The sequence below is a fragment of the Cebus imitator genome, unplaced genomic scaffold, assembly GCF_001604975.1.
Source record: "Cebus imitator isolate Cc_AM_T3 unplaced genomic scaffold, Cebus_imitator-1.0 Scaffold105, whole genome shotgun sequence".
Classification (NCBI taxonomy): domain Eukaryota; kingdom Metazoa; phylum Chordata; class Mammalia; order Primates; family Cebidae; genus Cebus; species Cebus imitator.
In genome coordinates this window covers 3,112,621-3,140,000 of record NW_016107420.1, presented here as the reverse complement: position 1 = coordinate 3,140,000, position 27,380 = coordinate 3,112,621, and positions in this window count along the sequence as shown.

Below are 27,380 nucleotides of genomic sequence, written 5' to 3'. Positions count from 1 at the left end.
AAAAAAAAAATACTGGTTTCAAACTTTCTTCCAATATACTTATTTAAAATAAGTAACATGTTTCCCATATATAGCTTTATGCTAGGATTCAAAGTGTGCTTCAGTGTTTCTGTGCTTCCCAAACTTTCAAGGTCTCTGCAAGTTCAAAACTAATTTTATAATAATACTAAAACAAAATAATATGACTGTCTCATTCTCATTCTTTCGTAAGTAAAAAAGGTACATCACTACAATTTAAAAAAAAATAAAAAAAAAATAAAAATAAAACGAATGGGCATTTTTCTCTTCCACCAAGAGTTAATGATTGATTATTATGCAGCAAAACCTGATAGATAATTATATTTCTCTTCCATCCCGCTTCAACATCAAAATTTAATTTTTATAAACATTGTGTTCCCTTGCTTGTGAATGGATTGTAAATATATACTAAGATTACCATAATATTTTGCGTAAGAGACCTGAAACCTCTTGCTTTGTCCTCTCACTTGTCATTCCCTTTTATGTCTGCTTTAGATACCATGTAATGCATAACATGTTATTTTGAAATATATAATTTAGAAGATATTTCTATTAAAGTATTTTCATTCAGTGGGTGATAAATGGCACTTAGGGAAATTAAGATGAGTTAATGGAGTGTTCCTTATACAATGTATTATGTATTATATAACTAATTTTACTCTCCTTAAAATATTTCTCCAAAATAATCAAATAATCAATTTTGAATAAGATTTTTTTAATAAATATAGTTTACATATGTTGATACTGGGGTTAACTATACATCTTAAGAAAGAAAATAAACTAATTTGATATTTTTAAAATCAGCATAAATTTTGCACCATTTAAAGTATAAATTTGAAATAAGTAAAAAATTACAGATTGTGAAAATAACTGTAAGATTCCACAATCATCTGTCAGTTTTGGGAGATCTCAAATAATTTATAATTTGATTCATTTACTGCTTTCTTAAGAATATATTTTAATTTTTTATTCACAGTTTTATGAGAAAATTATTAATTTATCTTTATATATTGATCATATTTTAATGTAATGATCAAAAAAGACTGCTCAAATAGATCATTATAAAAAACTTTCAAACATATATACATCTTCAATGATGTTTCTTTCCCTCAAGTCTGCTCTCGTAAAAATTTTAAAGTATTTTTCTTTAGTAAATTCTAATAATACTTTTGGCTTTTTTCTGGGCATTTTATATTAAATACTCTTAGAAACATCCATTATAAAATTTTTAATAAAGAAATTTAAATTAATAAACCAAAATCTCCATATATCTCAATATAATAAACAAATATCTACTTTGTCTCCACAATGTCTCAGCTATTGTTCAGTGAGTGATGTGCATAACCCGATGAATAACGTTACTGTGGTAATAATCTGTGGTAAATTTACATACCAGAGGCAATATACAATCATAATTAAGGGGACAAACAGTCTATGCTTCAATTCTGCCACTGAATTCATGGCTGAGTGACAGTGAAAATGTTTCTTAATTTTCCAGCACTTAAGTTTCTTCACAAATAAAATGAGGATTATTTTGTGAATTAAATACATTAATATGGTAAAATAACATAAATCCTGCTATTTGAGTGCTTTTATTACTGAGACAGATAATTAACATAATATATAATGTATAATTACATTTAAAGTTTAGAAGCATCAAGGTTGATGGTAGGACTATAATTTTTGTTAAGGTATCCAGGGTAGACCTCATCAAGAATATGTAATTTAAGCAAAAACTGATGGAGGTAAGCTATGTAGATATGTAAGAGAAGATCATTCTGGAAAAAAGGAATAGCCATTGCCAAGTCCTCAGCTATATGTGAGGAACCCTAAGGAGTACAGGACATAAGCATAGTGAGCCATAGAAAAGATCGATAAAGCTGAAGTCATGGGATTAGTAAAATCCCAGACATTTTTAATGGCCTTGTAGACCATTAAAAGACATATGGTTTTTAGTATGTAGAGAATTACTGGAGGATATTTTGTGGGGAAGCAACATGATATCATTAATGTTTTAAATAGATAATGCTATCAATTCTACAAAATCTAATGCAAGGGAAACAGAAAGAGTAATTAACAACCATAGCAATAGTCCCCAAGGATATTTATGGAGATAATATAGGACAGTTAGTCACTGAAATGCTGAGAAACGGTCATCTTCTGGAATAAATATTTATTTTTTAAATTTTCAGATCAGTACTTAAAAGTAACTCTAACAATTCTGAGAATTAAACAACAGAAACCATATAATTCAGTTCAAATGTAAAAATTATCATGACTTACAAAAATATCAGAATATAAGATACAAATTACATGATTATCTCAGGAGATGAAAGGCAAGGCATTTAATTGAATCCATTATTCAATTATTCTTTCAAAAATTGCAATATGGTATTAGAAAAAAATTATTAATTTGATTAAGAATATTCACACTCAGTAAAATAAAAGATATAATAGCTATCATTGTAAATAATAACATATTAAACATTTTTAGTGTTTAGTTTTAAACTTTAGTTCAGTAAGGAGACAACAAATTTGTGTTCACTATTTCTATAATTCAACAAACAGTATTCAGGGGTCCTAATTACTGCAACATTATAAAACAGATATTAAAGCACAAATATGGCAGTAGAAGTGAAATATTAGTTATTTGCATTGAGACTAATTTGTGAATTTATTGGAGAGGACTGGATACAAGTTCAATGCAAATATTGTAGTTTTAACATGTCAAAAACAATTTCAAACAATGATGGTGCACATTCAATTTATTAACTGATTGCATTTATGTGGCATGAAAACATCAAACACTGAAGAGGAGGCAGTGAAAGATAGCAAAATGAAACCTACCTGCAGTTATCTTCCTTGCAGGAATACTGAATTGAGCAACTATCTATACAAGAAACAACTTTATAAGAATGAAAAAATCAGGTGAACAATCACAGTACATGCTTTTAACATCACATCAAGGAAAGAGGCACTGAAAAGGAAAGAGAAAAAGTCTCTCTTGAATTGCTGATACCTCCCCTCTCCTATTCTCCAGCAACAGCAGTGGCAGTGTCACATACAGAGAGAATCTGTGAGCTTAGAGAAGAAACTGTGCTCTCGAGAGACTTTGCATTGGAACTCAATTCTGCCCTGTAACAGCAAAGAGCAGCAGAGGACAGAAATTGGCCAGTGTCCATGGATGAAGCACTTAGACAAGCCCTAGCCAGAGTGGAACTGTTCATCCTAGCAGTTAGAGCCTGAGTTCTGATAAGCCCCACCACTGAAGACTAAAGTGCCCTGAGGCCCTAAATTAACTTGAAAAGTGGTCCAGGCCACAGAACTGCAAGTTCTGGGTAAGTCTTGTTCTGTGTGGGGCTCAGTTCCAGTGGATTTGGGGTTCATGACCTAGTGAAACACCAGCTGGGGAGGTCAAGGGGTGCTTGCATCACCTCTCCCTAAACCCCAGGCAGCACAGCTCATAGTTTGAGGAGTGACTCCTTACTTCCGTTGTAGGAGAGAAGAGGACTTTGTGTTGCAAAGAGGACCCCAATGCAGCCTGAAGAAGTTACAGAAGATGGATCTTCATCCCTCTGCAAACCTTAGGATTATGATTCTCTTATAAAAAGGAGAGGGAAAATGTCAGAGTCATGTGAACCAGAGTATTTCCATCTTAAATAGGAGCTTGGTAAAATGATGCTGAATTCTACTGGGCTGTATTCCCATAACGTTAAGGCATTATAAGTCACAGGATGAGATAGGAGCTCAGCACAAAATACAAGTCATAAAGACCTTGACGCGAAAACAGGTTGCAATAAATGTGCTGGCCAAAACCCACCAAAATCAAAATGGCGATGACAGTGATCTCTGGTCTTCCTCACTGATACACTCCCACCAGTGCCATGACAGTTTACAAATTCCATGGCAATATCAGGAAGTTACAAAAAAGGGAAGGGATGAATATCCACGCCTTGTTTAACATACCATCAAAAAATAACCTTAAAAGTAGGCAACCAGCAGCCCTCCAGGTTGTTCTGCCTATGGAGAAGCCATTCTTTTACTCTTTTATTAAACTTGTTTTCATTTTGTACTGTGGGCTTGCCCTAAATTCTTTTTTGTGCAAGATCCAAGAACCTTTTCTTGGAGTCTAGATTGGGACCCCTTTCCTCTAAGAACTATATGGCAATAAACTGAAAAACCTAGAAGTAAATAAACTCCTTGACACTTATATTTGTAACAGCTACAAAAAGTAAAATATCTAGGAATAAACATAACCAAAAAAGTGAAAGACTTCTAGAATAAAACTATGAAACATTAATCCAAAAAAGAAAGCTCCAAGAAATTGAAAGATATTTTATGTACATGGACTGGAAGAATCAATATTTTAAAAATATTTATACTCCCAAAGCACTCTAAAGATTCCATGCTATCCCTGTCAAAATAAAAATAATACTCTTCACAGAAATGGCAAAAATATTCCTAATATTTATATGAAGCCCCACAAGACCCACAATAGCAAAAGCTATCCTGGACAAAAAGAGCAAAATATGAGGAGTCACATAATCCAACTTCAAATTATACTTTAGAGATATAGCCATCAAAACAACATAGTAATGGCATGCAGCAGACAGAGACCAATGGAACAGAATAGAAAACATAGAAATAAATCCATACAACTACAGTGAACCTACTTTCAACAAAGATCCTGAGACCATACATTGGAGAAAGGAGGAGAATCTCTCAATAAATGAGGATGGGAAAATGGGATCTCCATAAGCAGAAGAATGAAGTGAGACCCCATATCAATAACCATATAAGAAAAAAAGAAGAAGTAAAGACTTAAATCTAAGGCCACAAACTATGAGAGTATTATAAGAAAACTTGGGGGAAACTCCAAAACGTTGGTCTGGGCAAATATTTCTTCAGTAATACCCCATAAACACAGGCAACTCAAGAGAAAATAAAAATGGACAAATGAGATCACATCAAGTTTAAAAGCCTCTGCTCAGCAAAGAAAACAATTAATAAATTGAAGAGACAAACTAGGGAATGGGAGAAAATATTTGCAAACTACTACTCTGACAAGGAATTAATAATCAGAATATATAAGGAGCTCACACAACTCAATAGGAAAAAATAAAATAATCCAATTTAAAAATAAGCAAAACATCTAAATTGATATTTTTAGAAAGAAGACATACAAAGACCAAACAGATACATGAAAAGATGCTCAACAACATTGACCATTAGAAAAATAAAAACTAAAACTACAGCAAAATATCTTACCCCAGTTAAAATTGCTTTTATTCAAAAGACAGGCAATAACAAATACCAGTGAGGATGTGGAGTAAAGGGAACACTTGTACACTATTTGTTGAAATGTAGATTAGTATAGCCTCTATGGAGAACAGTGTGGAGGTTCTTCAGAAAACTAAAAATAGAACTACCATAGATCTAGCAACCTCACTTCTAGATATCTACCCAAAAGAAAGGAAATCAATGTATCAACAAGATATCTGCACTCTCATATTTATGGTAGCGTTATTCAGAAAAGTCAATATTTGGAAGCAACCTAAGCATCCATCAACAGATGAATGGATAATAAAATTGCGGTACATATACACAATGGAGTACTATTCAGCCATAAAAAGGAAGGATATTCTGTCATTTGCAAAAATACAGATGGAACTGGAGGACATTATAAGTGAAATAAATCACGCACAGAAAGACAAACTACATGTTTGCACTTATTTGTGCGAGTCAAAAATGAAAACAGTTGAACTCATGGAGACAGAATGTGGAATGATGGCCACCAGAGACTGGGAAGCATGGTCAGGGACAGGTAAGTGAGGATGATTAATTGATATGAAATTAGAGTTAGATAGAATAAATAAGGTCTAATATTTATAGCACAATAGTATGATTAGAATAAACAATAATTTATTGTACATTTAAAAATAACTAAGAGAGTATAACTACAAAGTTGAGACATAAAGAAACGATAAATGCTTAAGGCGATGGATTCTCCATTTACCCTGATGTGATTATTACACTTTGTATCCCTGTGGCAAAATATATCATGTACCCCATAAAAACATACACGTATTACATTCCTATAAAAATTTTAAAATATAAAAAGTACCTTGAAAAAATATTAAATATTAGAAATTTTTCAACAAAAATGTATAAGACCTCTAAATAGACTACTGTAACACATTACAGAAATTAATTTTAGATCTTAATGATTGGCATGATTTGTCTTGTTCCTGGATTAGAAAACTCTATTATAATTATCTATCAATTTTACATCAATACCTATAAATTCAATTTAATATCAATCAAAATCATCTTGGGACATTGAGTTAAAATCAATAAATATTATTCTAAAATTAATATGCATAAAAGACTCAAAAAACTTTAAATAGTATAAAATTATATTTTCAGATATTATAACTCAGAAACTTGGCAATTAAGTTTTATATTAATATAACTATAGGTCAATAAAACAAAATAGAGATTTTAAAAAGTGAAATATTTATAAACATTTAATTTATAAAATAATTGTTACACATGTGAGCTGTGGACAAACAACAGGCATTTCAATAAATAAAACTGGTAATTAAATATTTATGTTTTTAAAAGTAAATTTTTTTTCCTCATACCAGTCACAAAACTTAATTGGATGTGATTCACCTATTTAATGTAGGATAAAAACAATAAAGCCTATAGAAAATAATATAGAAAAATTTCTTCAAGGATTTGGAGTAGGATTTTCTTTGACCACAGCAGTTCTAATGAAAATGATACGGATTTAAGGTAATTTTGAGTGAACTGAAGAGAAGACCAGAAAATGGAAAATTTGATTTTAAGTTAGTAAATATAAAGAAATATTCTAATATTGTACCATGAATTGAAACAAAGAAATGGATAGCAGCTAAGAGACAGCTGAGGTCAAGAGAGTATATTATTAAAACTGAAGATACCAATATGTATGCATGTATGCATGTGTGTGGACTAATACAAATAATTAATCAAAGATAGAAATTTAAGATTCAAAAGAGATTTGGCAATCGCAGAAGTAGAGTCACTGTGCAAATTTGAAGAGACAGGATAGAAGTTGAAAGGCTATTTTTCAAAGGAAGAAGAAAGTTTCATGCACTTTATACAAAAACAAAGTGGGATTCAGATACTGACAAAGGAGTAGGAAAGATAGGAAAGGGCATTTGGAAAACATTAAGTCAAAGAGATGAGGTGAATATAACAACTAAACATAAACCACATTGCTTTGGATAATGTAGTTTAGTTGTAAAATTATTAACAATATTTCTAAGATTTTCAACATTTTGCCATGTTAGGATGGGGAGTAGGAGTGCATATAAATATGTTATTAATGATATGGATAGGTTTTTGCTTTATAATTATTATTGGAATTACAGATAGGTTTTATGTAGTCTTGTTCATGAATTTAAATCTTACAATTTAAAAAATATATAAATGGATTAGTGTAGAGTGTGGATTATGGTGAATACTTAAGGTTTGCTTTATTGATACTGATGTTATACTCTGACTTAGAGTCTAACTCTTCTTGCCCAGAACCAAAGTAAAAGGTTATAAATCAACATGGTTAGTGAACATAGGTAGTCTGAAAAATATATTAGCTATTTTTTTTTCTTTTATTGTACTTTAGGTACTGGGGTACATGTGCAGATCATGCAGGATTGTTGCATAGGTACATACATGGCAAGGTGGTCCATTCCCCTGTCACCTATAGCTGGCATTTCTCCCCATGTTATCTCTCCACAACCACCCTGCTGTCCCTCCCCTAGAATCCACCAACAGACCCCAGCCTGTGATGCTCCTCTCCCTATGTCCATGTGTTCTCATTGTTCAACACCCACCTATGAGTGGAAACACTTGGTGTTTGATTATCTGTTCTTGTGTCAGTTTGCTGAGAATGATGGTTTCCAGCTTAATGCATATCCCTACAAAGGACATGAACTCATTGTTTTTTTATGGCTGCATAATATTCCATGGTGTAAATGTGCTACATTTTCCTTGTTCAGTCTATCATTGATGGGTATTTGGGTTGGTTCCAGGTTGTTGCTATTGTAAACAGTGCTGCAATGAACATACATGTGCACGTGTCTTTATAATAGAACAACTTATAATTCTTTGGGTACATATCCAGTAATGGGATTGCTGGGCTGAATGGAATTTCTATTTCTAGGTCCTTGAGGAATCACCACACTGTCTTCCACAATGATTGAGCTAATTTACACTCCCACCAAGTGTGTAAAAGTGTTCCTATTTCTCCACATCTTCTCCAATATCTGTTGTTTCCAGATTTTTTAATAATCACCATTCTAACTGGTGTGAGATGGTATCTCAATATGGTTTTGTTTTGCATTTCTCCAGAGACCAGTGATGATGAGCATTTTTTCATGCATTTGTTGGCCTCATATATGTCTTCTTTTGAAAACTGTCTGTGCATATCCTTCAACCATTTTTGAATGGAGTTGTTTGTGTTTTTCCTGTAAATCTGCTTTAGTTCTCTGTAAATTCTGGATATTAGCCCTTTGTCAGATGGGTAGATTTCAAAAATTTTTTCCCATTCTGTAGATCGCTGGTTCACTCTAATGATTGTTTCTTTTGCTGTACAGAAGCTCTGGAGTTTGATTAGATCCTATTTGTCTATTTTAGCTTTTGTTGCCAATGCTTTTGCTGTTTTAGTCATGAAGTCCTTGCCTATGCCAGTGTCCTGAATGGTTTTACCTAAGTTTTCTTCTAGGGTTTTTATGGCGTTAGGTCTTATGTTTAATTCGTTAATCCATCTGAAGTTAATTTTAGTGTAAGATATCAGGAAGGGATCCAGTTTCTGTTTTCTGCTCATGGCTAGCCAGTTTTCTCAACACCATTTATTAAACAGGGAATCCTTTCCCCATTGCTTGTTTTTGTCAGGTTTGTCAAAGATCAAATGGTTGTAGATGTGTGGCATTGCCTCTGAGGCCTCTGTTCTGTTCCATATCAGAACGAGGGATATTGGTCTATATCTCTGTTTTGGTAACATCACCATGCTGTTTTGATTACTGTAGACTTGTAGTATAATTTGAAGTCAGGTAGAGTGATTCCTCCAGGTTTCTTCTTTTTGCTTAGGATTGTCTTGTCTATGCAGGCTCTCTTTTGGTTCCATATGAAGTTTAAGGTGTTTTGTTTTGTTTTGTTTTCCAGTTCTGTGAAGAAGGTTATTGGTAGCTTCATGGGGATAGCGTTGGGTATATAAATTACTTTGGGCAGTATGGCTATTTTCATGATATTGATTATTCCTAACAATGAGCATGGAATGTTTTTTCATCTGTTTGTGTCCTCTCATTTCCTTGAGCAGTGGTTTCTAGTTCTCCTTGAAGAGGATCTTTAGATTCCTTGTTAGTTGTATTCCTAGGTATTTTATTCTCTTTGTAGCAATTGTGAATGGGAATTTGCTCTTGATTTGGCTCTCTGTTAGTCTGTTATTGATGTATAGGAATGCTTGTGATTTCTGCACGTTGATTTTGTATCCTGAGACTTTGCTGAAGTTGCTTATCAGTTTCAGGAGATTTGGGGCTGAGATGATGGTGTCTTCTAGATATACAATCATGTCGTCTGCAAATAGAGACAATTTGACTTCCTCCTTTCCTATTTGAATGCCCTTTATTTCTTTTTCTTGCCTGATTGCTCAGGCTAGAACTTCCAGTACTATATTGAATAGGAATGGTGAGAGAGGGCATCCTTATCAAGTGTCAGATTTCAAAGGGAATGCTTCCAGTTTTTTCTCATTCAGTATGATATGGGCTGTGGGTTTGTTGTAAATAGTATTTATTATTTTGAGCTAAAATCTTAGCATTCAATTTACAACATGCTACATGCAATTTAAAATTAAAATTTTAAAGTCAATTCTAGTTTTTTGTCACAAAATACGCATATGTGAAAATGCAGTGTAATTCACTTTCATACGTAAAGATAAAAGCAAAAATTTAATAACTGGAGTATTGACTATATTTAACTCACATTGTCTTTTTGAACTTCTTTCCAAATAATTTTCAGTTTATATGGCTAGCTATATGACATTTGTGGCATATAAACACGAGATTTTATCTTTTAAGGAAAATAAATGTTTAGTTAGATTTTTATGTTTTCTTTTTAATGTTAGATGGAAAATAACTAAAATCCAATTTTTCTTTTGTTCACTTATTTGTCTTTGCCACCTCACTTTATTAGGGTAAATTTTGTTAAGACATGATGATATTTTTCATTCTTATTTACCTGAAATATATAATGATAAAATGTCATCATGCATGAAATATTTTTCTAGTGTTTAAGTTTTCTCACTTGCCAGAATTTCTTGTAAGAATTATCAGACATTATGTCCAACAGTGGCCTTGAAAGAACTAAAATCTCTAATTTTTAACACCTTTTACGTCTGCTGTAGCCTTAACTATGTGCAATTTATGAGCTGTAGACAAATCTTCATCCTCAGTGTGTGACATCAACAGAATCATTAATTCAGGGAAGAGAATGAGGTGAGAATCACGGTGGGGCTGGGCAACAGTTGGCTGCTTGAGCTGAGTTTTCCAAGTTCACACCTAACTTAATTACTTCTCCTAACATCTCATTTGTATTTCCATAATGGCCCTGACTTTGAATGTTATGCTTCCTAAGATTAAAGAAAAAGTAACAGATAGAAGAAAGTGGGACCAAAGTGCTGATTGGTAGAGAAGTGTGTATATCAAGGTCATTCCTTAGGGATGTAGTGCCTATTAAAAGCAGGAGTTATTTTTACCTCTTTTTTAGGAGAATGCATATTTTTCTAAGTTACTTGTCCTGAGGTCTAACAGGAAACTTTATCAAAGAGTGGGATTTCCTCAAATATCATGACCTGTGTATATTTCTAATTTGGAAGTTTATCATGTGGTATTTTGAAGAAGCAGTATGCATGTTTTAACGGGAGATAAAATTAATGATCCTAATAAAAATGTCAAGACTTGGACAACAAGAAAACATCCATCTTTATTTTTTGTTGCCATAATTCTGCTTGTCAGTGTTCAACCAATAGATTTAATAATTTGGAAATAAATGATTGACATTTGAATTACATTATTAGAAATATGCTGTAGCTGAGACAACAAGCCTCATCATGACAAAACATTAAAAGCCATTTATTTTCTGTTATTGTTAATTTGAAAGTCCTCATGTTGTGTAAAGTGCTATAGTGAATATTCTTAAACAGATTCGCAAAAGTACTTGATTATATAAATTATCTGTGTGGTGGAATATTTTATAAAAGCTTTGATTAAACATAACGGTAATTAGAAGACATAACCTACAGAGAAGACTATCAGTTAAAATATACAAAACTAAACACCTACCACCTTTTTAAACCCTTTATGAACATGCATACATGAGCATCAGCAAAAATACTTATGTAGAATCATAACTTTTAATTTAGAAATGGTTCTTAGTTACTATGTTGATGTTTTTAAAAAACTATTTAACTGTATTTTTAAATTTAATTTTAAATAAGTCAAAATACACATTATTTTCTGAAAAATAATTCTGAGGGTAACTAACAAAAGTATATACTCCATAAAATTAATAAGGAGGTTGTATAAACAAAGAGAAAAAATAGGGTAAGCTGGAATAAAGGGTATAAATAAAATTTATACAAATTTTGTATTTATATAAATACAAAATGTTGCTTAAGTCTTGATATCCAAAAGAAAGAGTATTAACTTTCTTTTAGAATTTTTTTCATGCTGAATTATTAATTTGTCATGTAGAGCTTCATATCATATTCGTGTGACATACATAAGATGAAAACATTCTGGATTTGGACTATTCCTCTAGAATCCGCTCTTTGTAGTTTTATGAATGGTCCTACCCCATATCTTTCACCTTGATCTCCAGGCCCAGCATAATCAAATCATATTTTTATACAAAAAGGGCTTAAGTTCCTAAAGAGCAACAGATTTCTCAAAGTTGGTGTAAACATAGAAATATAACATCTTTAATATCCTCTCTTGGCAGACTAATCAGTCTGCCTATTTGACTCTCCTACATGCTGTTTTTCTCAAACCCCTTACATAGGACTTAATATTCACAACTTGAAGTTAGTCTAGCTACTCCACTTTTGTAAACTCTGCTAATTTTTTAAGAGATTTAAACCTGTTTATAATCCCCCATTGACATATATTAGATTTGATAAAAATTTTCTACCATGCGTCACATTTTATGCCTATTGCTTTTGTCTCAGTCACGAGGACACCTTACTTCACTTACATAATTTTATATAATAAATCGGGCTTTCAAGGTCTGCCTGGTAAAACTTGACACAGGTTGACATTCATCATCCTGAGTCATAAAAATTACTCTACTATTTGATTGTGTACCTGGGGCAACCAAATACCTTTAAGCTAGAAGAATCGCCCCAATGCCTACTGGGAATAGAACTGGAGTCCTAATATTTCCTGATTTTTCATTTGTACTTTCTAAAACACTTTCCTGAAACTATAATTCCATTTTATCAATTAAAGCTATTTGTGGCCAAACCAAAAGGAACTACGAGATATCATTAGGGCCGGGCACCAGTGGCTCATGCCTCTAATGCCAGCACTTTGGGAGGCCAAGGCGGGCGGATCACAAGGTCAGGAGATCGAGACCATCCTGGCTAACATGGTGAAACCCCATCTCTACTAAAAATACAAAGATTAGCTGGGTGTGGTGATGCATGCCTGTAATCCCAGGAGGGATTATGGGGGAGGCTGAGGCAAGAGAATCTCTCAAACCAGGTAGTCGGAGATTGCAGTGAGCCGAAATCGCTGTTTGCCACTGCACTCCAGCCTGACGACAGGACCAAATGAAACTCCGTCTCCAAAAAAAATAAAAAAGAATAAAAGATATTACTGAGCTCCAGGCTCCAGAGGAAAGTCTCTCAGTTGAAAATCTAATCTAATACTTTTCCCACCATATCTGTAATTTAGAAGCCATTTCCTGGACTATCCAAAGCTAGATAATAAGATAAGGCTCATTGATTACAAATTCCCCCTTCTATTCATGGTAGCCACTATGACATGTTATTTCTTAACACACCTACCATACTTAGTTTTTCTCCTATATATTACTAACACCTGGGTGGCTTGCCTTGTAATTTCAAGATAACCAAAATACATACATTTAATAGGTTCAGAATTTGAGCTCTAACAAGTTATTTGTGGCACTTGAAGCAACTGAAATTGCTGTAGACCTTATATGGAGTAGGTTAATGTTTGTGATGACCACTCATTGTCAAAAATAATCCACTTTGTGCGACAGCCTTCCATTACCAATAATAAAGTCATCACATGCATCACTAGGAGAAATAAACTAAGATTCAGGCAATGTGTCTATCTTGATAATCTCTATGTCAGCTCACTTCTACCTAAGCTACCTAAATAAAAATGCACCCAATTTTCTTCCCTTAAAAGGGCTTTCAAGCTGCCTCCTTATTTGATTTTGATCTTCCTTCTTTCACCATCTTAGACTCACTATCTTCTTATCATGTCTTTCAGAGAGAAACTGGTTATTTTGACTGAAAAATAAAAAATATCTTCCTGCTTTTCTATATCTGAGTGTAGTAGATTGTTGTCATCAATTTTAGGGCAAATAGCTCTTCCATATGTGCATAATAGAAAAAGAATGAAGATAATTATAAAGCACTACTAATTTTTGATAGCTGACATTTTAGGAACCTTGGAGAATTGAATATGGAAAATAGGGGATTGTTCTCTAGTACAGTAGCAGTAGCATCTAACTTGTGCCATATCTGAAGAGGCAGAGATCCTTTCTCTTCAATATAAACTACAAAAATAAGCTATATAATACTAACATTTCAGACTACTCTCATTTTGCCATTTCTTTAACTTACCTTATTAATATTCCTCCAAAGGATCTGTCTTAAATTGTCATTGGGCATATAATTCAAGAGTAACTCTGTAGTTCTTCTTGATTAGGTTCTCAGAATAGTATTTAAGCTCTTCTTTTCTTTCTTTTCATTTTTTAACAGTCCAGACTAACTGCTTCTTTGATTTCCGCTAAATGATTTGTTTCATTTGGGATTTGCAAATTATAAACCCCATTTGCAAGAGAACAATCTGATCATGGCTGTGCTGCTCTACAGTTTAAATTAGAATTTTGGAAATCTGAGGATTTAAATTAAAGCTCATACCCAAGGTAACAAAAAACTCTCCACTCAACACTCATAGAGAGAGTAATTATATATGAGAACCTGAAATTAGAAGCTGAAATTAGAGCTATGTTCACTAAGCACCAAAGAACAGCTATTTTTTTAGAACTCATAATGAAATGATTCCAGGTAAGATAATATACATGTCAGAGCCATTCTGTGCCACATTTCCCAGCTCTTATTTTCTTTTCTCAAATATATTGAATCCGTTTAACTCCTTTTGTTGGTAAAAATGTTTTAAACTATTTATAGTGATGTGATATTTGAAAAACGATTTTCTCTCACATTTAAAAAAGAGGTAAAAAGTGCCATGATTAAAAAACTTCTTTTGGATTTATCTCATATTTATAATAGAAAATGCAAACTAGACCTAATTCGTGCACCTAGTACTGCTCATCACAATAATTAAGAACATATTTATTATTATTATGTAAAGTATATTTTATAGCTTATGATAAATTATAACAAAGAATATGCAGAAGATATTTATGAAAATAACAAGTAATGATTATTAAGCTCTTTTATACCAAGGATTGTGTCCAATAAATACTTCACAACTATTTTCTTCTGAAATCTGAAGAGCAACTTGCTCTCAAGATTTTACACATACATATACACATATATACTTATATACCTGAGTTTACCGAAGCAGTTGAATTGAATAATTACCCCAATCACAAAGCTAGATTTTAAGAATTTACATGTTCAACCTCTATAATATGGTAGTGTGTATTGCTTTTAACTTAGAGTGTTGAACATTAAAAACATATTATTTGCTAAAACAAAATTACCTTAGGTTTCTAACACATTAAATGCATGTTCTATATAATGTTAATTTTACTTTAAATTATTAATGTATAAACAAGAGTATTTATATAAAAATGAACTGAATAAATGTAAAGTTTAAAATGAGTATGAGATCAAATTTAAACAATTAATACCAGATATGGCAAGGTAATAATTGCTAAGAACTAGCACAAAAATTTAAAAATAATGATGATACCAATAATATTTTGGTATCATGATTAGTGATAAAACCTGTTAATGGTCTTTGGCCCTCATGAGTCTAGTTTGCCCCCAGTAATCTAATAGACAATCAAAGATCACAATGCATTGAAAGATATCTGTTAAAATATATATATGTTGGTTTATATATATATATATAAACATATATATGAGATTCACATATTCATATTTATGTGATTTTTATATCATATATGTATCTATGAATATATCTATATCCATGACTCTTATACATGATATTATTTTCATATGAAAATCTCATATATGACATTCATAGATACATATATATATGTTTCAATAGAGTCAGTTGTATCTTTATAAAACATTCATTGAGCCTATGTTTCCCTTCTAATATGCTTTCTTGATTGTAAAAGGGGTTCATATTATATAGCTAATGTCCATAAAATTAGATACAAATGTACAAACATTGATGTTTTCTACTCATAAACTACAGAATATTAAAAAAGCCTCCTCTTTTGGAGTGAGTTATTCTAATTTACCATTCTCATAAGAAAATATGAAGACATGGGACTACATGAAGTTTAAGCTTAGTTCCTGATCTCCATGCCTAGGCTGATATGAAGAGTGTCAAACAGAAATTATATATAAGTTTATGCCCTATTTATAATATTTTTTATTTAATTGAGACTTACAGACCACATTTTCTCCTCTAAACAATAGAAAGCATTTTCCAATTAATTCACTATCAAACACTCAAAGAGTGATTTCACACTGTGTTAATGTAAGAGTCTATATTGGCATGTCTGTTCTGGGAGACAATTTGGTACTGAGCATGACAAGCTTAAAAATGAGCAAGAAGTAGCTCTTCACATCTGCAAGAAATTTACTGAACAGTGTATGTAATAACAATCAAGAATTTTCCTAATTTTTTAACAAGGAATAATTTGAATAATGCAACATAATATAATCTAAGCCTTATACATCATCTAAAATCTAATATTGAACAATTGTTATTAAAATATAAAACTATATCATAAAGAATATAATCAATGAAATATCAGTATACCCAAAACACATATTAATCACTGTACTATTGAATGGTAAAAATTGACAAGAAAATAATTAATTATAATATGCATCCAACACTGTCATGATAAAACCATCCAGAAAAGAAAGAATAAAGCAAATTACTTTTATCATGATAAAAGGCATGTATGGAAAACTTACAGCTAACATTATTCTCAATAGTGAAAAATGAAAATTTTCCACTAAGATAAGAAACATGACTAAGCTTCTACTTTCACCACCTCTATTTAGCTATCAACATTTTAAGTCAGAACAACTGGACAATAAAAATAAATGAAGACATTCAAATTGGAAAGGAATAATTAAATGTATCTCTTAATAAAAAGAGAGGGAGCTAAATGTAAATTGCAGAAGGGAGAAAATAATAAAAATTAGAATGGGAAATGATAAAATAAAGAAAAATAATAAAATAAAATAAAAGCAATAGAGAAAATTCAATGAAAGCAAATGTTATTGTTTGAATAAATTAGCAAAATTGAAAAACCGTTAGCTATTTTGACCAAAATATAAAATAAATTAAAGAGAGAGAGGGTAAGAAGACAGTGAATTCTTAGTTTACCAGAAACAGAAATAAAAGAGGGAACATAATTACTGAGTTTATATAAATATGGAGAATTATAAAGGAATAATATAACAAATTAGATACTCAGCATTCAATAAGTTTGGTAATATAAATGCAATATGCAAATATCTGAGTGACACAAACTATCAAAACCAATTCCAACTAGCCTTAGAGTAAGTGAAAAAAATGAAATCGTAATAAAAACTATGTATTATTAAATTCCCAGGCCTAGATGCTTTCAACACTGAATATTACCAAACATTCGAAGAAGAATTGATAGCAATTATTTGCAAAATTTTCTAGAAAATAGTGGAGAGGGACACTTCCTACCTAATTTTACAAGGCCCATGTAACTCTGATACCAAGTCAAAGATATCACAAGATAATTGCAAACCAAAATATCTTATAACTATGGTTGTAAAAATTCTCTAAAAAATAAATATAAACAACTAAATCCAGCAACATATAAAAAGATGTTAGCTAAAGAGTGCAAGTTTTATTTTTGAGGAGTTGATAATATTCTAAAATTGAGGATAGTGATGGTGGCTTATATCTGGAAATATACTAGAAGTATTTTAATAGTGTGGAATGTGAGTGATGTTGCAAAATAGCTGTTGTAGAAAAAAAGAAAGAATATCTCATAACCTAGCTATAAAGAGAAAATATTCTTTCTGTACTTGATTATTAGCTAATCAAGCATGTTCAAATCCCCCAACAGGTGCTTGTTATAAAAATAAAGTGGAAAAATGCTCAATAAATCTTACTTTATAATTTAAACAATTGGATAACCTCCCCTTCTCTCTTGCCCTCAATGACCCTGACAACTTAGCATTCTCCATATATAGAATGTAAGTGCTCATTGGAAGAGATACAAGCATCCCTTTACGTGTTTATGTGTGTGTCTGTTTTTCCTAACATTGCTATTCAATTTATTTCTCTTTTTTTATTTAATCAAACTATACCAACTAAAAAAGTATCCATCTCAACTACTGCAAGTTCTGAAATTATTGTTTCTTTCTGTCTTCTTTCTCAATATGTTCCTTCCTTTTAAAAGTTTCCTGTGGCCTGGACAAGTGCTGCCTAGTAAAAATATAACAGCATAATGTAAGTGTAATTTTATACTTAATAGACACATGAAAAGCAAGAAAACTTTATTTCAATAAAATATATTCTTAACATTTCAACATGGAATTAATATTCAAAACACTTTAATGAAGTGTTTTATGTGCTTCCTCATTTTAGATGTTTCCAATTTTGCATGTATTTTATACTTAGTGTTCATATCATTTGGACAAGCCATATTTAAGTTTGTAATAGTCAAATTTTACTGGTGTTTACAATACTGTATAGCAAATGTTGGGACCAAAGCAGGTACTTTACATATTAATGGGAGGGGGATAGAAAAAAATTGTTACGATCTTTTGTGAAGAAACTACAGTTTTGAGAAGCAATATATATGTTGTTGTTATTAATATTATTATTTTAGTTTGAGTTCTACCTTGGTCTTCTTAAGTGTATTCATAAAGGAGCAAATACTCATCTAACTCCCAAAAAGGTTGACATTTTTGGCAGATAAAATAGAATGTCATGTATTTAAAAATACAAAAAGAGATCATCCTTTTAATAATTTTTAAAATATTGTTGTTTAAATCACAGCTGTATACATTATATAGACTTAATTCTCTTAAGACTTGATATTTATTAGAAGTCATGAATTCAACGCTGAAAGGTTAATAAATTGAATGGTAAGAAACAATTTTGATTTGATCATGCTAAATTTTTTTTTCTTTGATATTTTCTGGTACTGGTATGATTCAATATACTTAATATTGTTCTCAAATTTGAAAATATTGTGTGTATGTGTGTTAAATCAAAGGCACAGATATGAAAAGGCATAGATTGTTGAATTGCATATATATATAAAATTTTTCTGCCTCCTTCTCTATTAATCAATGCATTTATATGTTTTATAAGTTATTGAACATGAGCAGTATTAGTTTCAATGTCAACATCACTTAATTATTTCTAATATATCTATTAGGTTAAAATTTTATACCCTCTGCCAAGTCAAACCAAAGTAACCAAGATAGATGTGTGTTGATTCTCAAATCAGTTTAAAATAAAAACAATTGTTGCATATTATTTTGAGCCTGTCACCAAAAATGAGCACTATATATCAACTAGCTTAAACTTAATCAACTTTTAACCAAGTTGTTTTATCAGACATGAAGAAAACAGCAACCAAAAATCAATGTTCTGAAAAATAATTAAAATAAACAGCATTTGGACCAGAGAACTATAGCACCATAATAGTGCACCAGGACCTAGGCTTTTCAACACATCAGGAGTTGCCACTCTAAGGAGAGGTGTGGATGGAGCCAAATAAATGCAAGCTTATACGGGTAGCTCTCATTTATTTACTTTATCTGCCATACATTATTTCACCATGAGAAAAAGAAAGCAGACATCAAGGGATTAGCCTGATACAGCTAATAATTATCTTCCTTTTTTTTTTTTTTTTTTTTTTTTTCTCTGAGACAGAGTCTCACTCTTCACCAGTCTGGAGTGCAGTGGGCAATCTTGGCTCTCTGCAATCTCCGCCTCCTGAGTTCAAGTTACTACCCTGCCTCAGCCTCTGGAGTAGCTTGGATTAGAGGTGCATACCATCACACCTGGCTAATTTTTTTTGTATTTTAGTAAAGTCAGGGCTTCACCATGTTCACCAGGAAGGTTTTGATCATCTGACCTTGTGAACCACCCGCCTCAGCCTCTCAAAGTGCTGGGATTACAGGAGAGAGCCAATGCCCCAGCATATTTCCTTTTTAAATAGTAATTTTATAAACATCAACATCAGTTAAGGCCACTCCATAACTGTGATGATATAATACAAAGAGCTTGTCTATACACAAACAAAGGCAATGAAAAATCAATATGCAAGCTACAAAAACACCACATATCCCTCCATCCTCTCCAATACAAGTGATGTTGCCTCTTCCCCAATTACAGTTTTAAACTCATGCCAGTTATTTCCCTTAAGATAAAATTTGTAGGGAGCCAGCCCCCTCATCCCTTTCTTGGGTACCCCAAGTTCACTGGTGACAAAGGAATGAGAAAAAGACAGATTCAGAATGCAAAAAGTGGGACCGGGGGCCATCACTTGTACTGGAGACAGTGAAGTCTTGGGGAAGTTTGCCTTCCCAGAGGCCTGATGCAGTTTGCTGTGGTTTGTTGTTCCCAGCTTATATGCAACTCATAACCAATTTATGTGGGCACTTTGTAAATCCTTCCTCCTTTGCTGCTTCCCCAAAACACAATGTATTAGGCCATCAACTCATAGACTTACTCCTGCTTTCTAATAGTTTTCAATTTAGAACAAACCCAGTTTTCTTAGTCGCTTTGCAAAATCATCTAACAGAGACCCAAATCAAACAGTATTCCTTTCTCAAACCTTCTCACTGGAAACTCTACTATTCCTCATCCTGTGATTTTTCAATACATAAAAAATGGCAAGTCTCTAGCCAGGGTAAGACAAAATGAGAAGTGATAGAAAATATAAATATTAAAAATGACAGAGGGGACATCACTACAACTCCAATGAATATTAAAATGATAACAAAGCATTGTGAACAACTCTGCCTAGAGATTTGATTACCTAGATGCATAAACCAAATATCTTATAGACACAATCTGCCACCCTCACACAGAATAGATAATCTGAATAGGCCTGAATCAATACTTAATAACATTCCCAAACAGAAAGCACCAGACCTTGGTAGTCTCACTGGTGAATTTTACCAACCATTTTAGGATGAATTGTTCCAATTGTTCCAAAAGTCTATTCCAGAAGATGGAATCAGGGTGAATACATATTAACTCCTTATATAGGGCCAACATTGCTCTAACGTTAAAGATAAAGGCATTACAGGAAAAATAAGACACTGAGATTTTTCATGAACATATATACAAAAACAATTATAAACAAAATATTAGCAAATATAATGCAACAATGTGCACAAAGGATCAGGCATCAAAGCCAGTGGCATCCATTTCAAGTTTGCAAGGCTGGTTCAACATTTGAAACTTGGTAATTTCTCACATCAATAGGGTGAGAGAGAAAAATCACATGATCATCTCTATAAATACTGAGAAGACTTCTGACAAAACCCAGCACTCATTTATGATAAAATAAAACATTTCAACTAACTAGGAATAAAAAGCAACTCCCTCAGCTTGATAAAGTCATCTACAAAAAAACCTATAGCTAGTATACTTATGTGTATGTTCGTCTAACTAAACTCTTCAGACCCTCACAAATCTTTCTGAGGTTTTAAAAAAAAAGAATCTTATATTCCTGTCCTGAATTTGTCCCAGTAATTTTTTAATTTGAAAATTTTGAAGATATTAAGAATGAAAATGGATTCATTTTTGAACTTCTGAAGTCCCAGCTTCTTTATATTTAACAGTATTTTCATTAATTCATCACTATTTTCTTATATATTTCTAAAAAGCAATAAGCCAGGTGGTACCTTCAGCCAACTTCTCTGAAATCATTATAGGTAGATCATCTAAGTCATTATGTATATGTTTCACTTTCTGTAGGACTACATGTAACAGTGTTGCTAAACTTTCTATTCCTAAGTAACAAGATTCCCAGTTTCTCCAGCTTCCATTTTAACTTTCAATGAAGCAAACGTTTTCACAGATTTGTGCAAAGATCACTATGTTTGCTCACGATTTCTTCAAAGCCTTGCCAACTTTGCCCATCTTCTTGTCCAGAACCCACTGACAAATTTTAAATTTTTAGGAAAGCATACACTCCAGTTACCAAAACCGCTATAGCTGTTTAATAAGCTATCTCAAGACTCCATAGAATAAAGTAGTTTTTCAATCAGAAATGTAGACATGGAATTGTGAGGACAGCTTCACTCTACTCCACAATTACTACAGCCTCAACCTGAAGACTTAAGGCCAAGGTCAAAAGAGTTTATTTACGTATATGTCTGGTGGCTGACACCGGTTGTCAGCAGAGAACCTAGGTTTCTTATACTTTCTGGTCTTTTTCACGTGATCTCTCCATATTAGCTGGTTTGTAGTTTCCTGGTAACCTTGTGACTCTGTTCCAAGGAAGAACTAGCTGTTAGGAATAGTCTTTTATGATATAGCTTTTAAAATCATATAGAGAATTTTCTACCACATTCTATTCATCAAGGCAATCAGAATTGTTACCCAGTCACAAGGAGAGAGATGTTACTCTTCTCCGGTTGATAGAAAAGGGGAATTCTGGAAGGAAATGTAGAGCCAGATTTATTGCAGTGGCCATTAAAAATACAATCTATCCACCAATAAACATAATATTTATAATTATTTAGTTCATTTCCTCTGTGAGAACTCTTGAGAAACAAATTGATACCTTGTCTCTTCTCACATCTCTAACACATTGTTCTTACCATTTTCTCAAGTGATAAATTTACTGGATATCACCTAGTTTTTATTTTATTTTATTTTTTATTTCATTTTTTGGTTTTAAGGAGCGGACAGTTTAATAGGCAAGAAGGAACTGGGAAGGCATAAAGAAGGAGCTCCCCCATACAGACACAGAAGGAGAGTGTCTCCAAAGCCAATACATATAGGAGACCTCCTGTTTTTATTTTATTTTTTTATCTTGTGTTTAGTTCATGGAAAATATTACTCATTTTTCTTGAGACATATTTTCCAAAGATTAAATGATATTTCTATGATTGGCTTTTTTTTTTCTACCTTTCTGGATAATCTGTCAAAGTATGCCTTCTACATTCTTTTTTGCTTCATGTTTTTAAATATTACACAATTTTAGGATTCTCTATTTGACCATTTTTACTTCAAAACAACAGAGATTGCAAATATGGAGCACAAAGAGCACAATTTTCACTTCTGAGCCCATGGTAGATTTAGCTAATTTATCAGTTTCCCTAATTACTTAACGAGATGTGACTCACCCATATTTTGTTTTATAGCATTCATAATGTAAAATTAATTATGATATTTTCTCTTCTATAATTTTAGTTATGTATTACCCATTTTAAATACATATGACTGATGCAAAATAATATTAAATTGAAAAATACGGGAACATATAAAAATAAGAAAATGTATTACAAAAGCCCTTCAAGCTTAGGAAAAAAAAAAATATGTAAATTAAAATGTCATAGGCTGGGCACCCATGGCTCATGCCTGTATTTCCAGCACTTTGGGAGCCTGAGGTTTGAGGATTGAGTCCGGGAGGTGGAGACTGTAGTGAACTAAATTCATGCCACTGCACTCCAGCCTGGGTGACAAAGCAATACTCTGTCTAAAAAATTTAAATTAAAAAAATAAAATAAAATAAATTTAATTAAAAGATGCTAGAACAAATAATTTTAAAGATGCAATAAAATTCAAATGCTTAAAAGAATCTGTCAAAAAAATAAATATATATACTCACACACATCTACACACAGATATGACATATGAATATGTGTTTGATAAATGTTAACCTTCATCATGAGCTTAAAACCAGAATTCTACATTTGCCAGCCATTTTTAATCTGTAAGAATAATATAAAAAAATAATAAAAGGAAACTCCCAAATTTTATATCGATTTGTACATCAGTTATTGATCAATTATTGCAAAATATAAAAATTCAAACTATCGTTATTCAGAAGGTCATCTATTCATCCTTCTATCTAATAACATCTCAACCTTTTTAGTTTATAGCAATAAAATGTGATCTTATCAGTTTAAATATGATAATCTATTAATTCCCTTTCTTTACAGACTCATTTATTCAACGTTTAAGAATGCAGCTACTTAACAATCCTTTTAGGAAATTTCAAGTTTTATAACTTGCAAAGTTTATTTTGAATGAAACTAATGAATTTAAATGAAATGTTTCAAAATTGTCTCCCTGCAAACATGGCATTTTATTGAACCAAATGCTTCCCCTTATGCTGTACCTCAATTGGAAGATACATTTTCCTTTATAGATCTAAATCAAAAGTATACCACTAAGATGCAAAATAATTCTCTCCAGTAAGTCTCACTGTTTTATTTCTAAACAAGTAGTAACAATTTCTGGTGGTGAAGTGGTTGCAGCAAAGAGAATCTTGACCTTAGCTTATAAAAATAATTTGAATACTTGGAAAGGCAATTGTTAAAACTATTTAAAAATTAAATTTTTAACACAGTATATGGATGGTAGTAGGTATTTCTACTCACTGAAAATTCTTACATTATTATTAAATAGTAAGAGCCCTTAACCAAATGATTTGCTACTGAAGAAACATCTAACTGAGAGCATTTTAGAAAATATTGTAGCCATGAACACTTAAGATTTAACCTTTATTTCTTCTAGACCCAAATTGTTTTCACAATAATGGCTCCTAGAAATTTTTGATCAATTTATGTTAAAAATTTATATGGAAAGAAGCAACATTAAACATGAATTCATGGTATAAGTTTGTTTTATTGGTATCTAGTTGAATTGTGGGGAGATAAATGCAAATATGAAGAAGGAAATTTGTCCAGGCGTGGTGATGTGAGACTGTAATCCCAACTACTTCGGAGGCTGAGGCAGGAGAATGGCTTGAACCTGGGAGGTGGAGGTTGCGGTGAGCTGAGATCCACCATTGGACTCCAGCCAGGACAACAAGAGCGAAGCTGTGTCTCAAAATAATAATAATAATAATAAGTTGTGTTAAAAAAAACTCATCAAACAAAAATATATGTACTACAATCACAAACAATTCTTACCTAAATTCATTTCTTTCAAAGTTATTGTTAAATACGTTACACAATTGAGAAAAAGTATAAAAGAATGATAATGAGTTGACACAGTGAATTAAGAATTCAACAGAGAAAGATTATAGGATATTAAAATGAGACTGAAAAGGAACACAAAAATCAATCTTGAAGTCAAACATTAATACACACAGAATAAAAACACGCTATGCCTATTTATTACTAACAATTTTTATGGTGACCAATAAAATTAATTTACTTAGCTCTTTTTAAAAGTAATAATGAAGGAAGCCAAGAGGGGTGGCTCACACCTGTAATCCCAGCACTTTGGGAGGCTGAGGCAGGCAGATCACTTAAGGTCGGAAGTTTGAGGCCAGCTTGACTAACATGGAGAAACCCTGTCTCTGCTAAAAATGCAAAATTTGTCCAGGCGTAGTGATGCATGCCTGTAATACTTCAGAGGCTGAGGCAGGAGAATGGCTTGAACCTGGGAGGTGGAGGTTGCGGTGAGCTGAGATCCACCATTGGACTCCAGCAGGGACAACAAGAAAGAAGCTGTGTCTCAAAATAATAATAATAATAAATAATAATAAAAGAAATGAATTTAGGTAAGAATTGTTTGTGATTATAGTACTTATGTTTGTGTTTGATGAGATTTCTTTTTTTTTTTTTAACACAACATGTATATTTAAGTAAAACATTCTAGGTAAATAAAGTTCAAAGAACATATATAGGGGTAAATTATTCCTAAAAGGGAATTAAATGTTATTATTTTTAATAAAAATAACATGTAAAAATAAATTAGCAATAGACATGTAAAGAAATCAACACAATTTCTTTTCTGAAGCAAGAACAGAATATGAATGAAAGTTTTACTTCAGTAAGTACTAATGACCTCTAGTAGTTTAACAATGCTTTGTCTCACTAGTTATAAAATAAACTTAGGTAAATTGATAAAAACACAATCAAATATTTAGCCTCTAGCTTTTCCAGTGGAATATAATAACAATAATTATTGACATGCAATTTTTTTCCTTTAATCAATATATTTAAGTGGCAAAGACATATTTCTACTTATATAATTTGATAGATATATATGCCAGCTATCTTTGAAAAGAGGAAAATAGATCAATGACTATAGAGGATTGAATGATCACTACTTAGAAGAGATTGAACTGTTAATCAAAATATTAGGATGTTAACTCAATTCCATGAAATCATTTAAGCTTTAACCAGAATCATAATAATAGTAATAGACTAGTAATTATAATATTGAAAAATATGATCACACCTAAAACACCCTGATACATGAATTCTTAATGCTAGTTCATATCAAGGTACATTTTTATAATGATGGCCTGTCTGATCAATATCGTGTAATTTTACAAAGTCCTTTCTTTAACACATTATAGTAGTAGAGAATAGATTTTGTCTGTTTATTTTGTTCTGAAATTTTGGAAAATAAAAAGTTGATAATATGATTTGTCACCCTAAAACTTATAGGCAGTCTGACAAATTATTAAATACAAAAATGAAGTATCAGAGCTCTAAAGTTATCATTATATAATGGAAAAAGCACAGATATGGCATCAGTAATACATGTTTTACTTAAATCTTGATTACTTGTGTGACCCTTAAATCTTGATTACTTGTGTGACCCTTGTTATTTATTTCAGTATATTGAGGCTTGTATCTCTTGTAGCAATCAGTATTTTGAAGAGCTTGGAGAATTCTGGATATTATATGTGAGCAACCAAGTAGTTCCTAAATAACAGCATCCATATTATTATTATTATCATTTTTTCCTGAAACAATGCTTCATATGTTAAGTTATGAAAGTCTAGTTTATAAATTATGTTTTTCATTATATTTGCTCTCTATTAAAAAAAATAAAGAATGAGCCACACAGAGATCAAAGTTTCAATAAAAAGTTTAATTAACCAAGATGCTCCAATTATTGTCCATTATTTACCTATCAACATAGCTCAAAAATATTCAAAATGAAATTGACAGTGCAAAAAGATATTGTCAACCCAAATCACAAAGGAAAATTCCAATGCCTCTATCTCAATATTTAACATATCGAGCAGACAAAAATCATATATTACCATATGTGTTATTATATGTAAATTTGTATGACTATATATTTTTTGTAATTTTATGTAACTATGCATATAGTTATATGTCTACATACAAAATACATAACTACACATATTTATATATATATATTTATAATTTTTCAATGGGAACATTTACTATAATGTAAGTCAACTTTGATCAATTTATTATTTTAGTAGACCTCATACACTTCATCTTTTTTTACATTTTAGGGGATTTATAATAAAACAATGACAAGCTAAACTACAACTTCTAAGTAATTCTCCATATCTATTAAAGACAGAATAAGAGAGAAAAAAATATGCTGAAAAAGGGCTTTTTCACCAATTGAGAAATAATGAGGCCAGGCTCAGTGGCTCACACCTATTATCCCTGCACTTTGAGAGGCGGAGTCGGGCAGATCACTTGAGATCAAGAGTTCCAGACCACCTTGGCCAACATGTGGAAACCCCGTCTCTATTCAAATACAAAAATTAGATGGGCATGGTGGTGGGCACCTGTAATCCCAGCTCTCTGAGAGGGTGAGGCATGAGAATTGCTTGAACCTGGGAGGCGGAGGTTGCAGTGAGCTGAGACCATGTCACTGCACTCCAGCATGGGTGACAGAGTGAGACCCTCT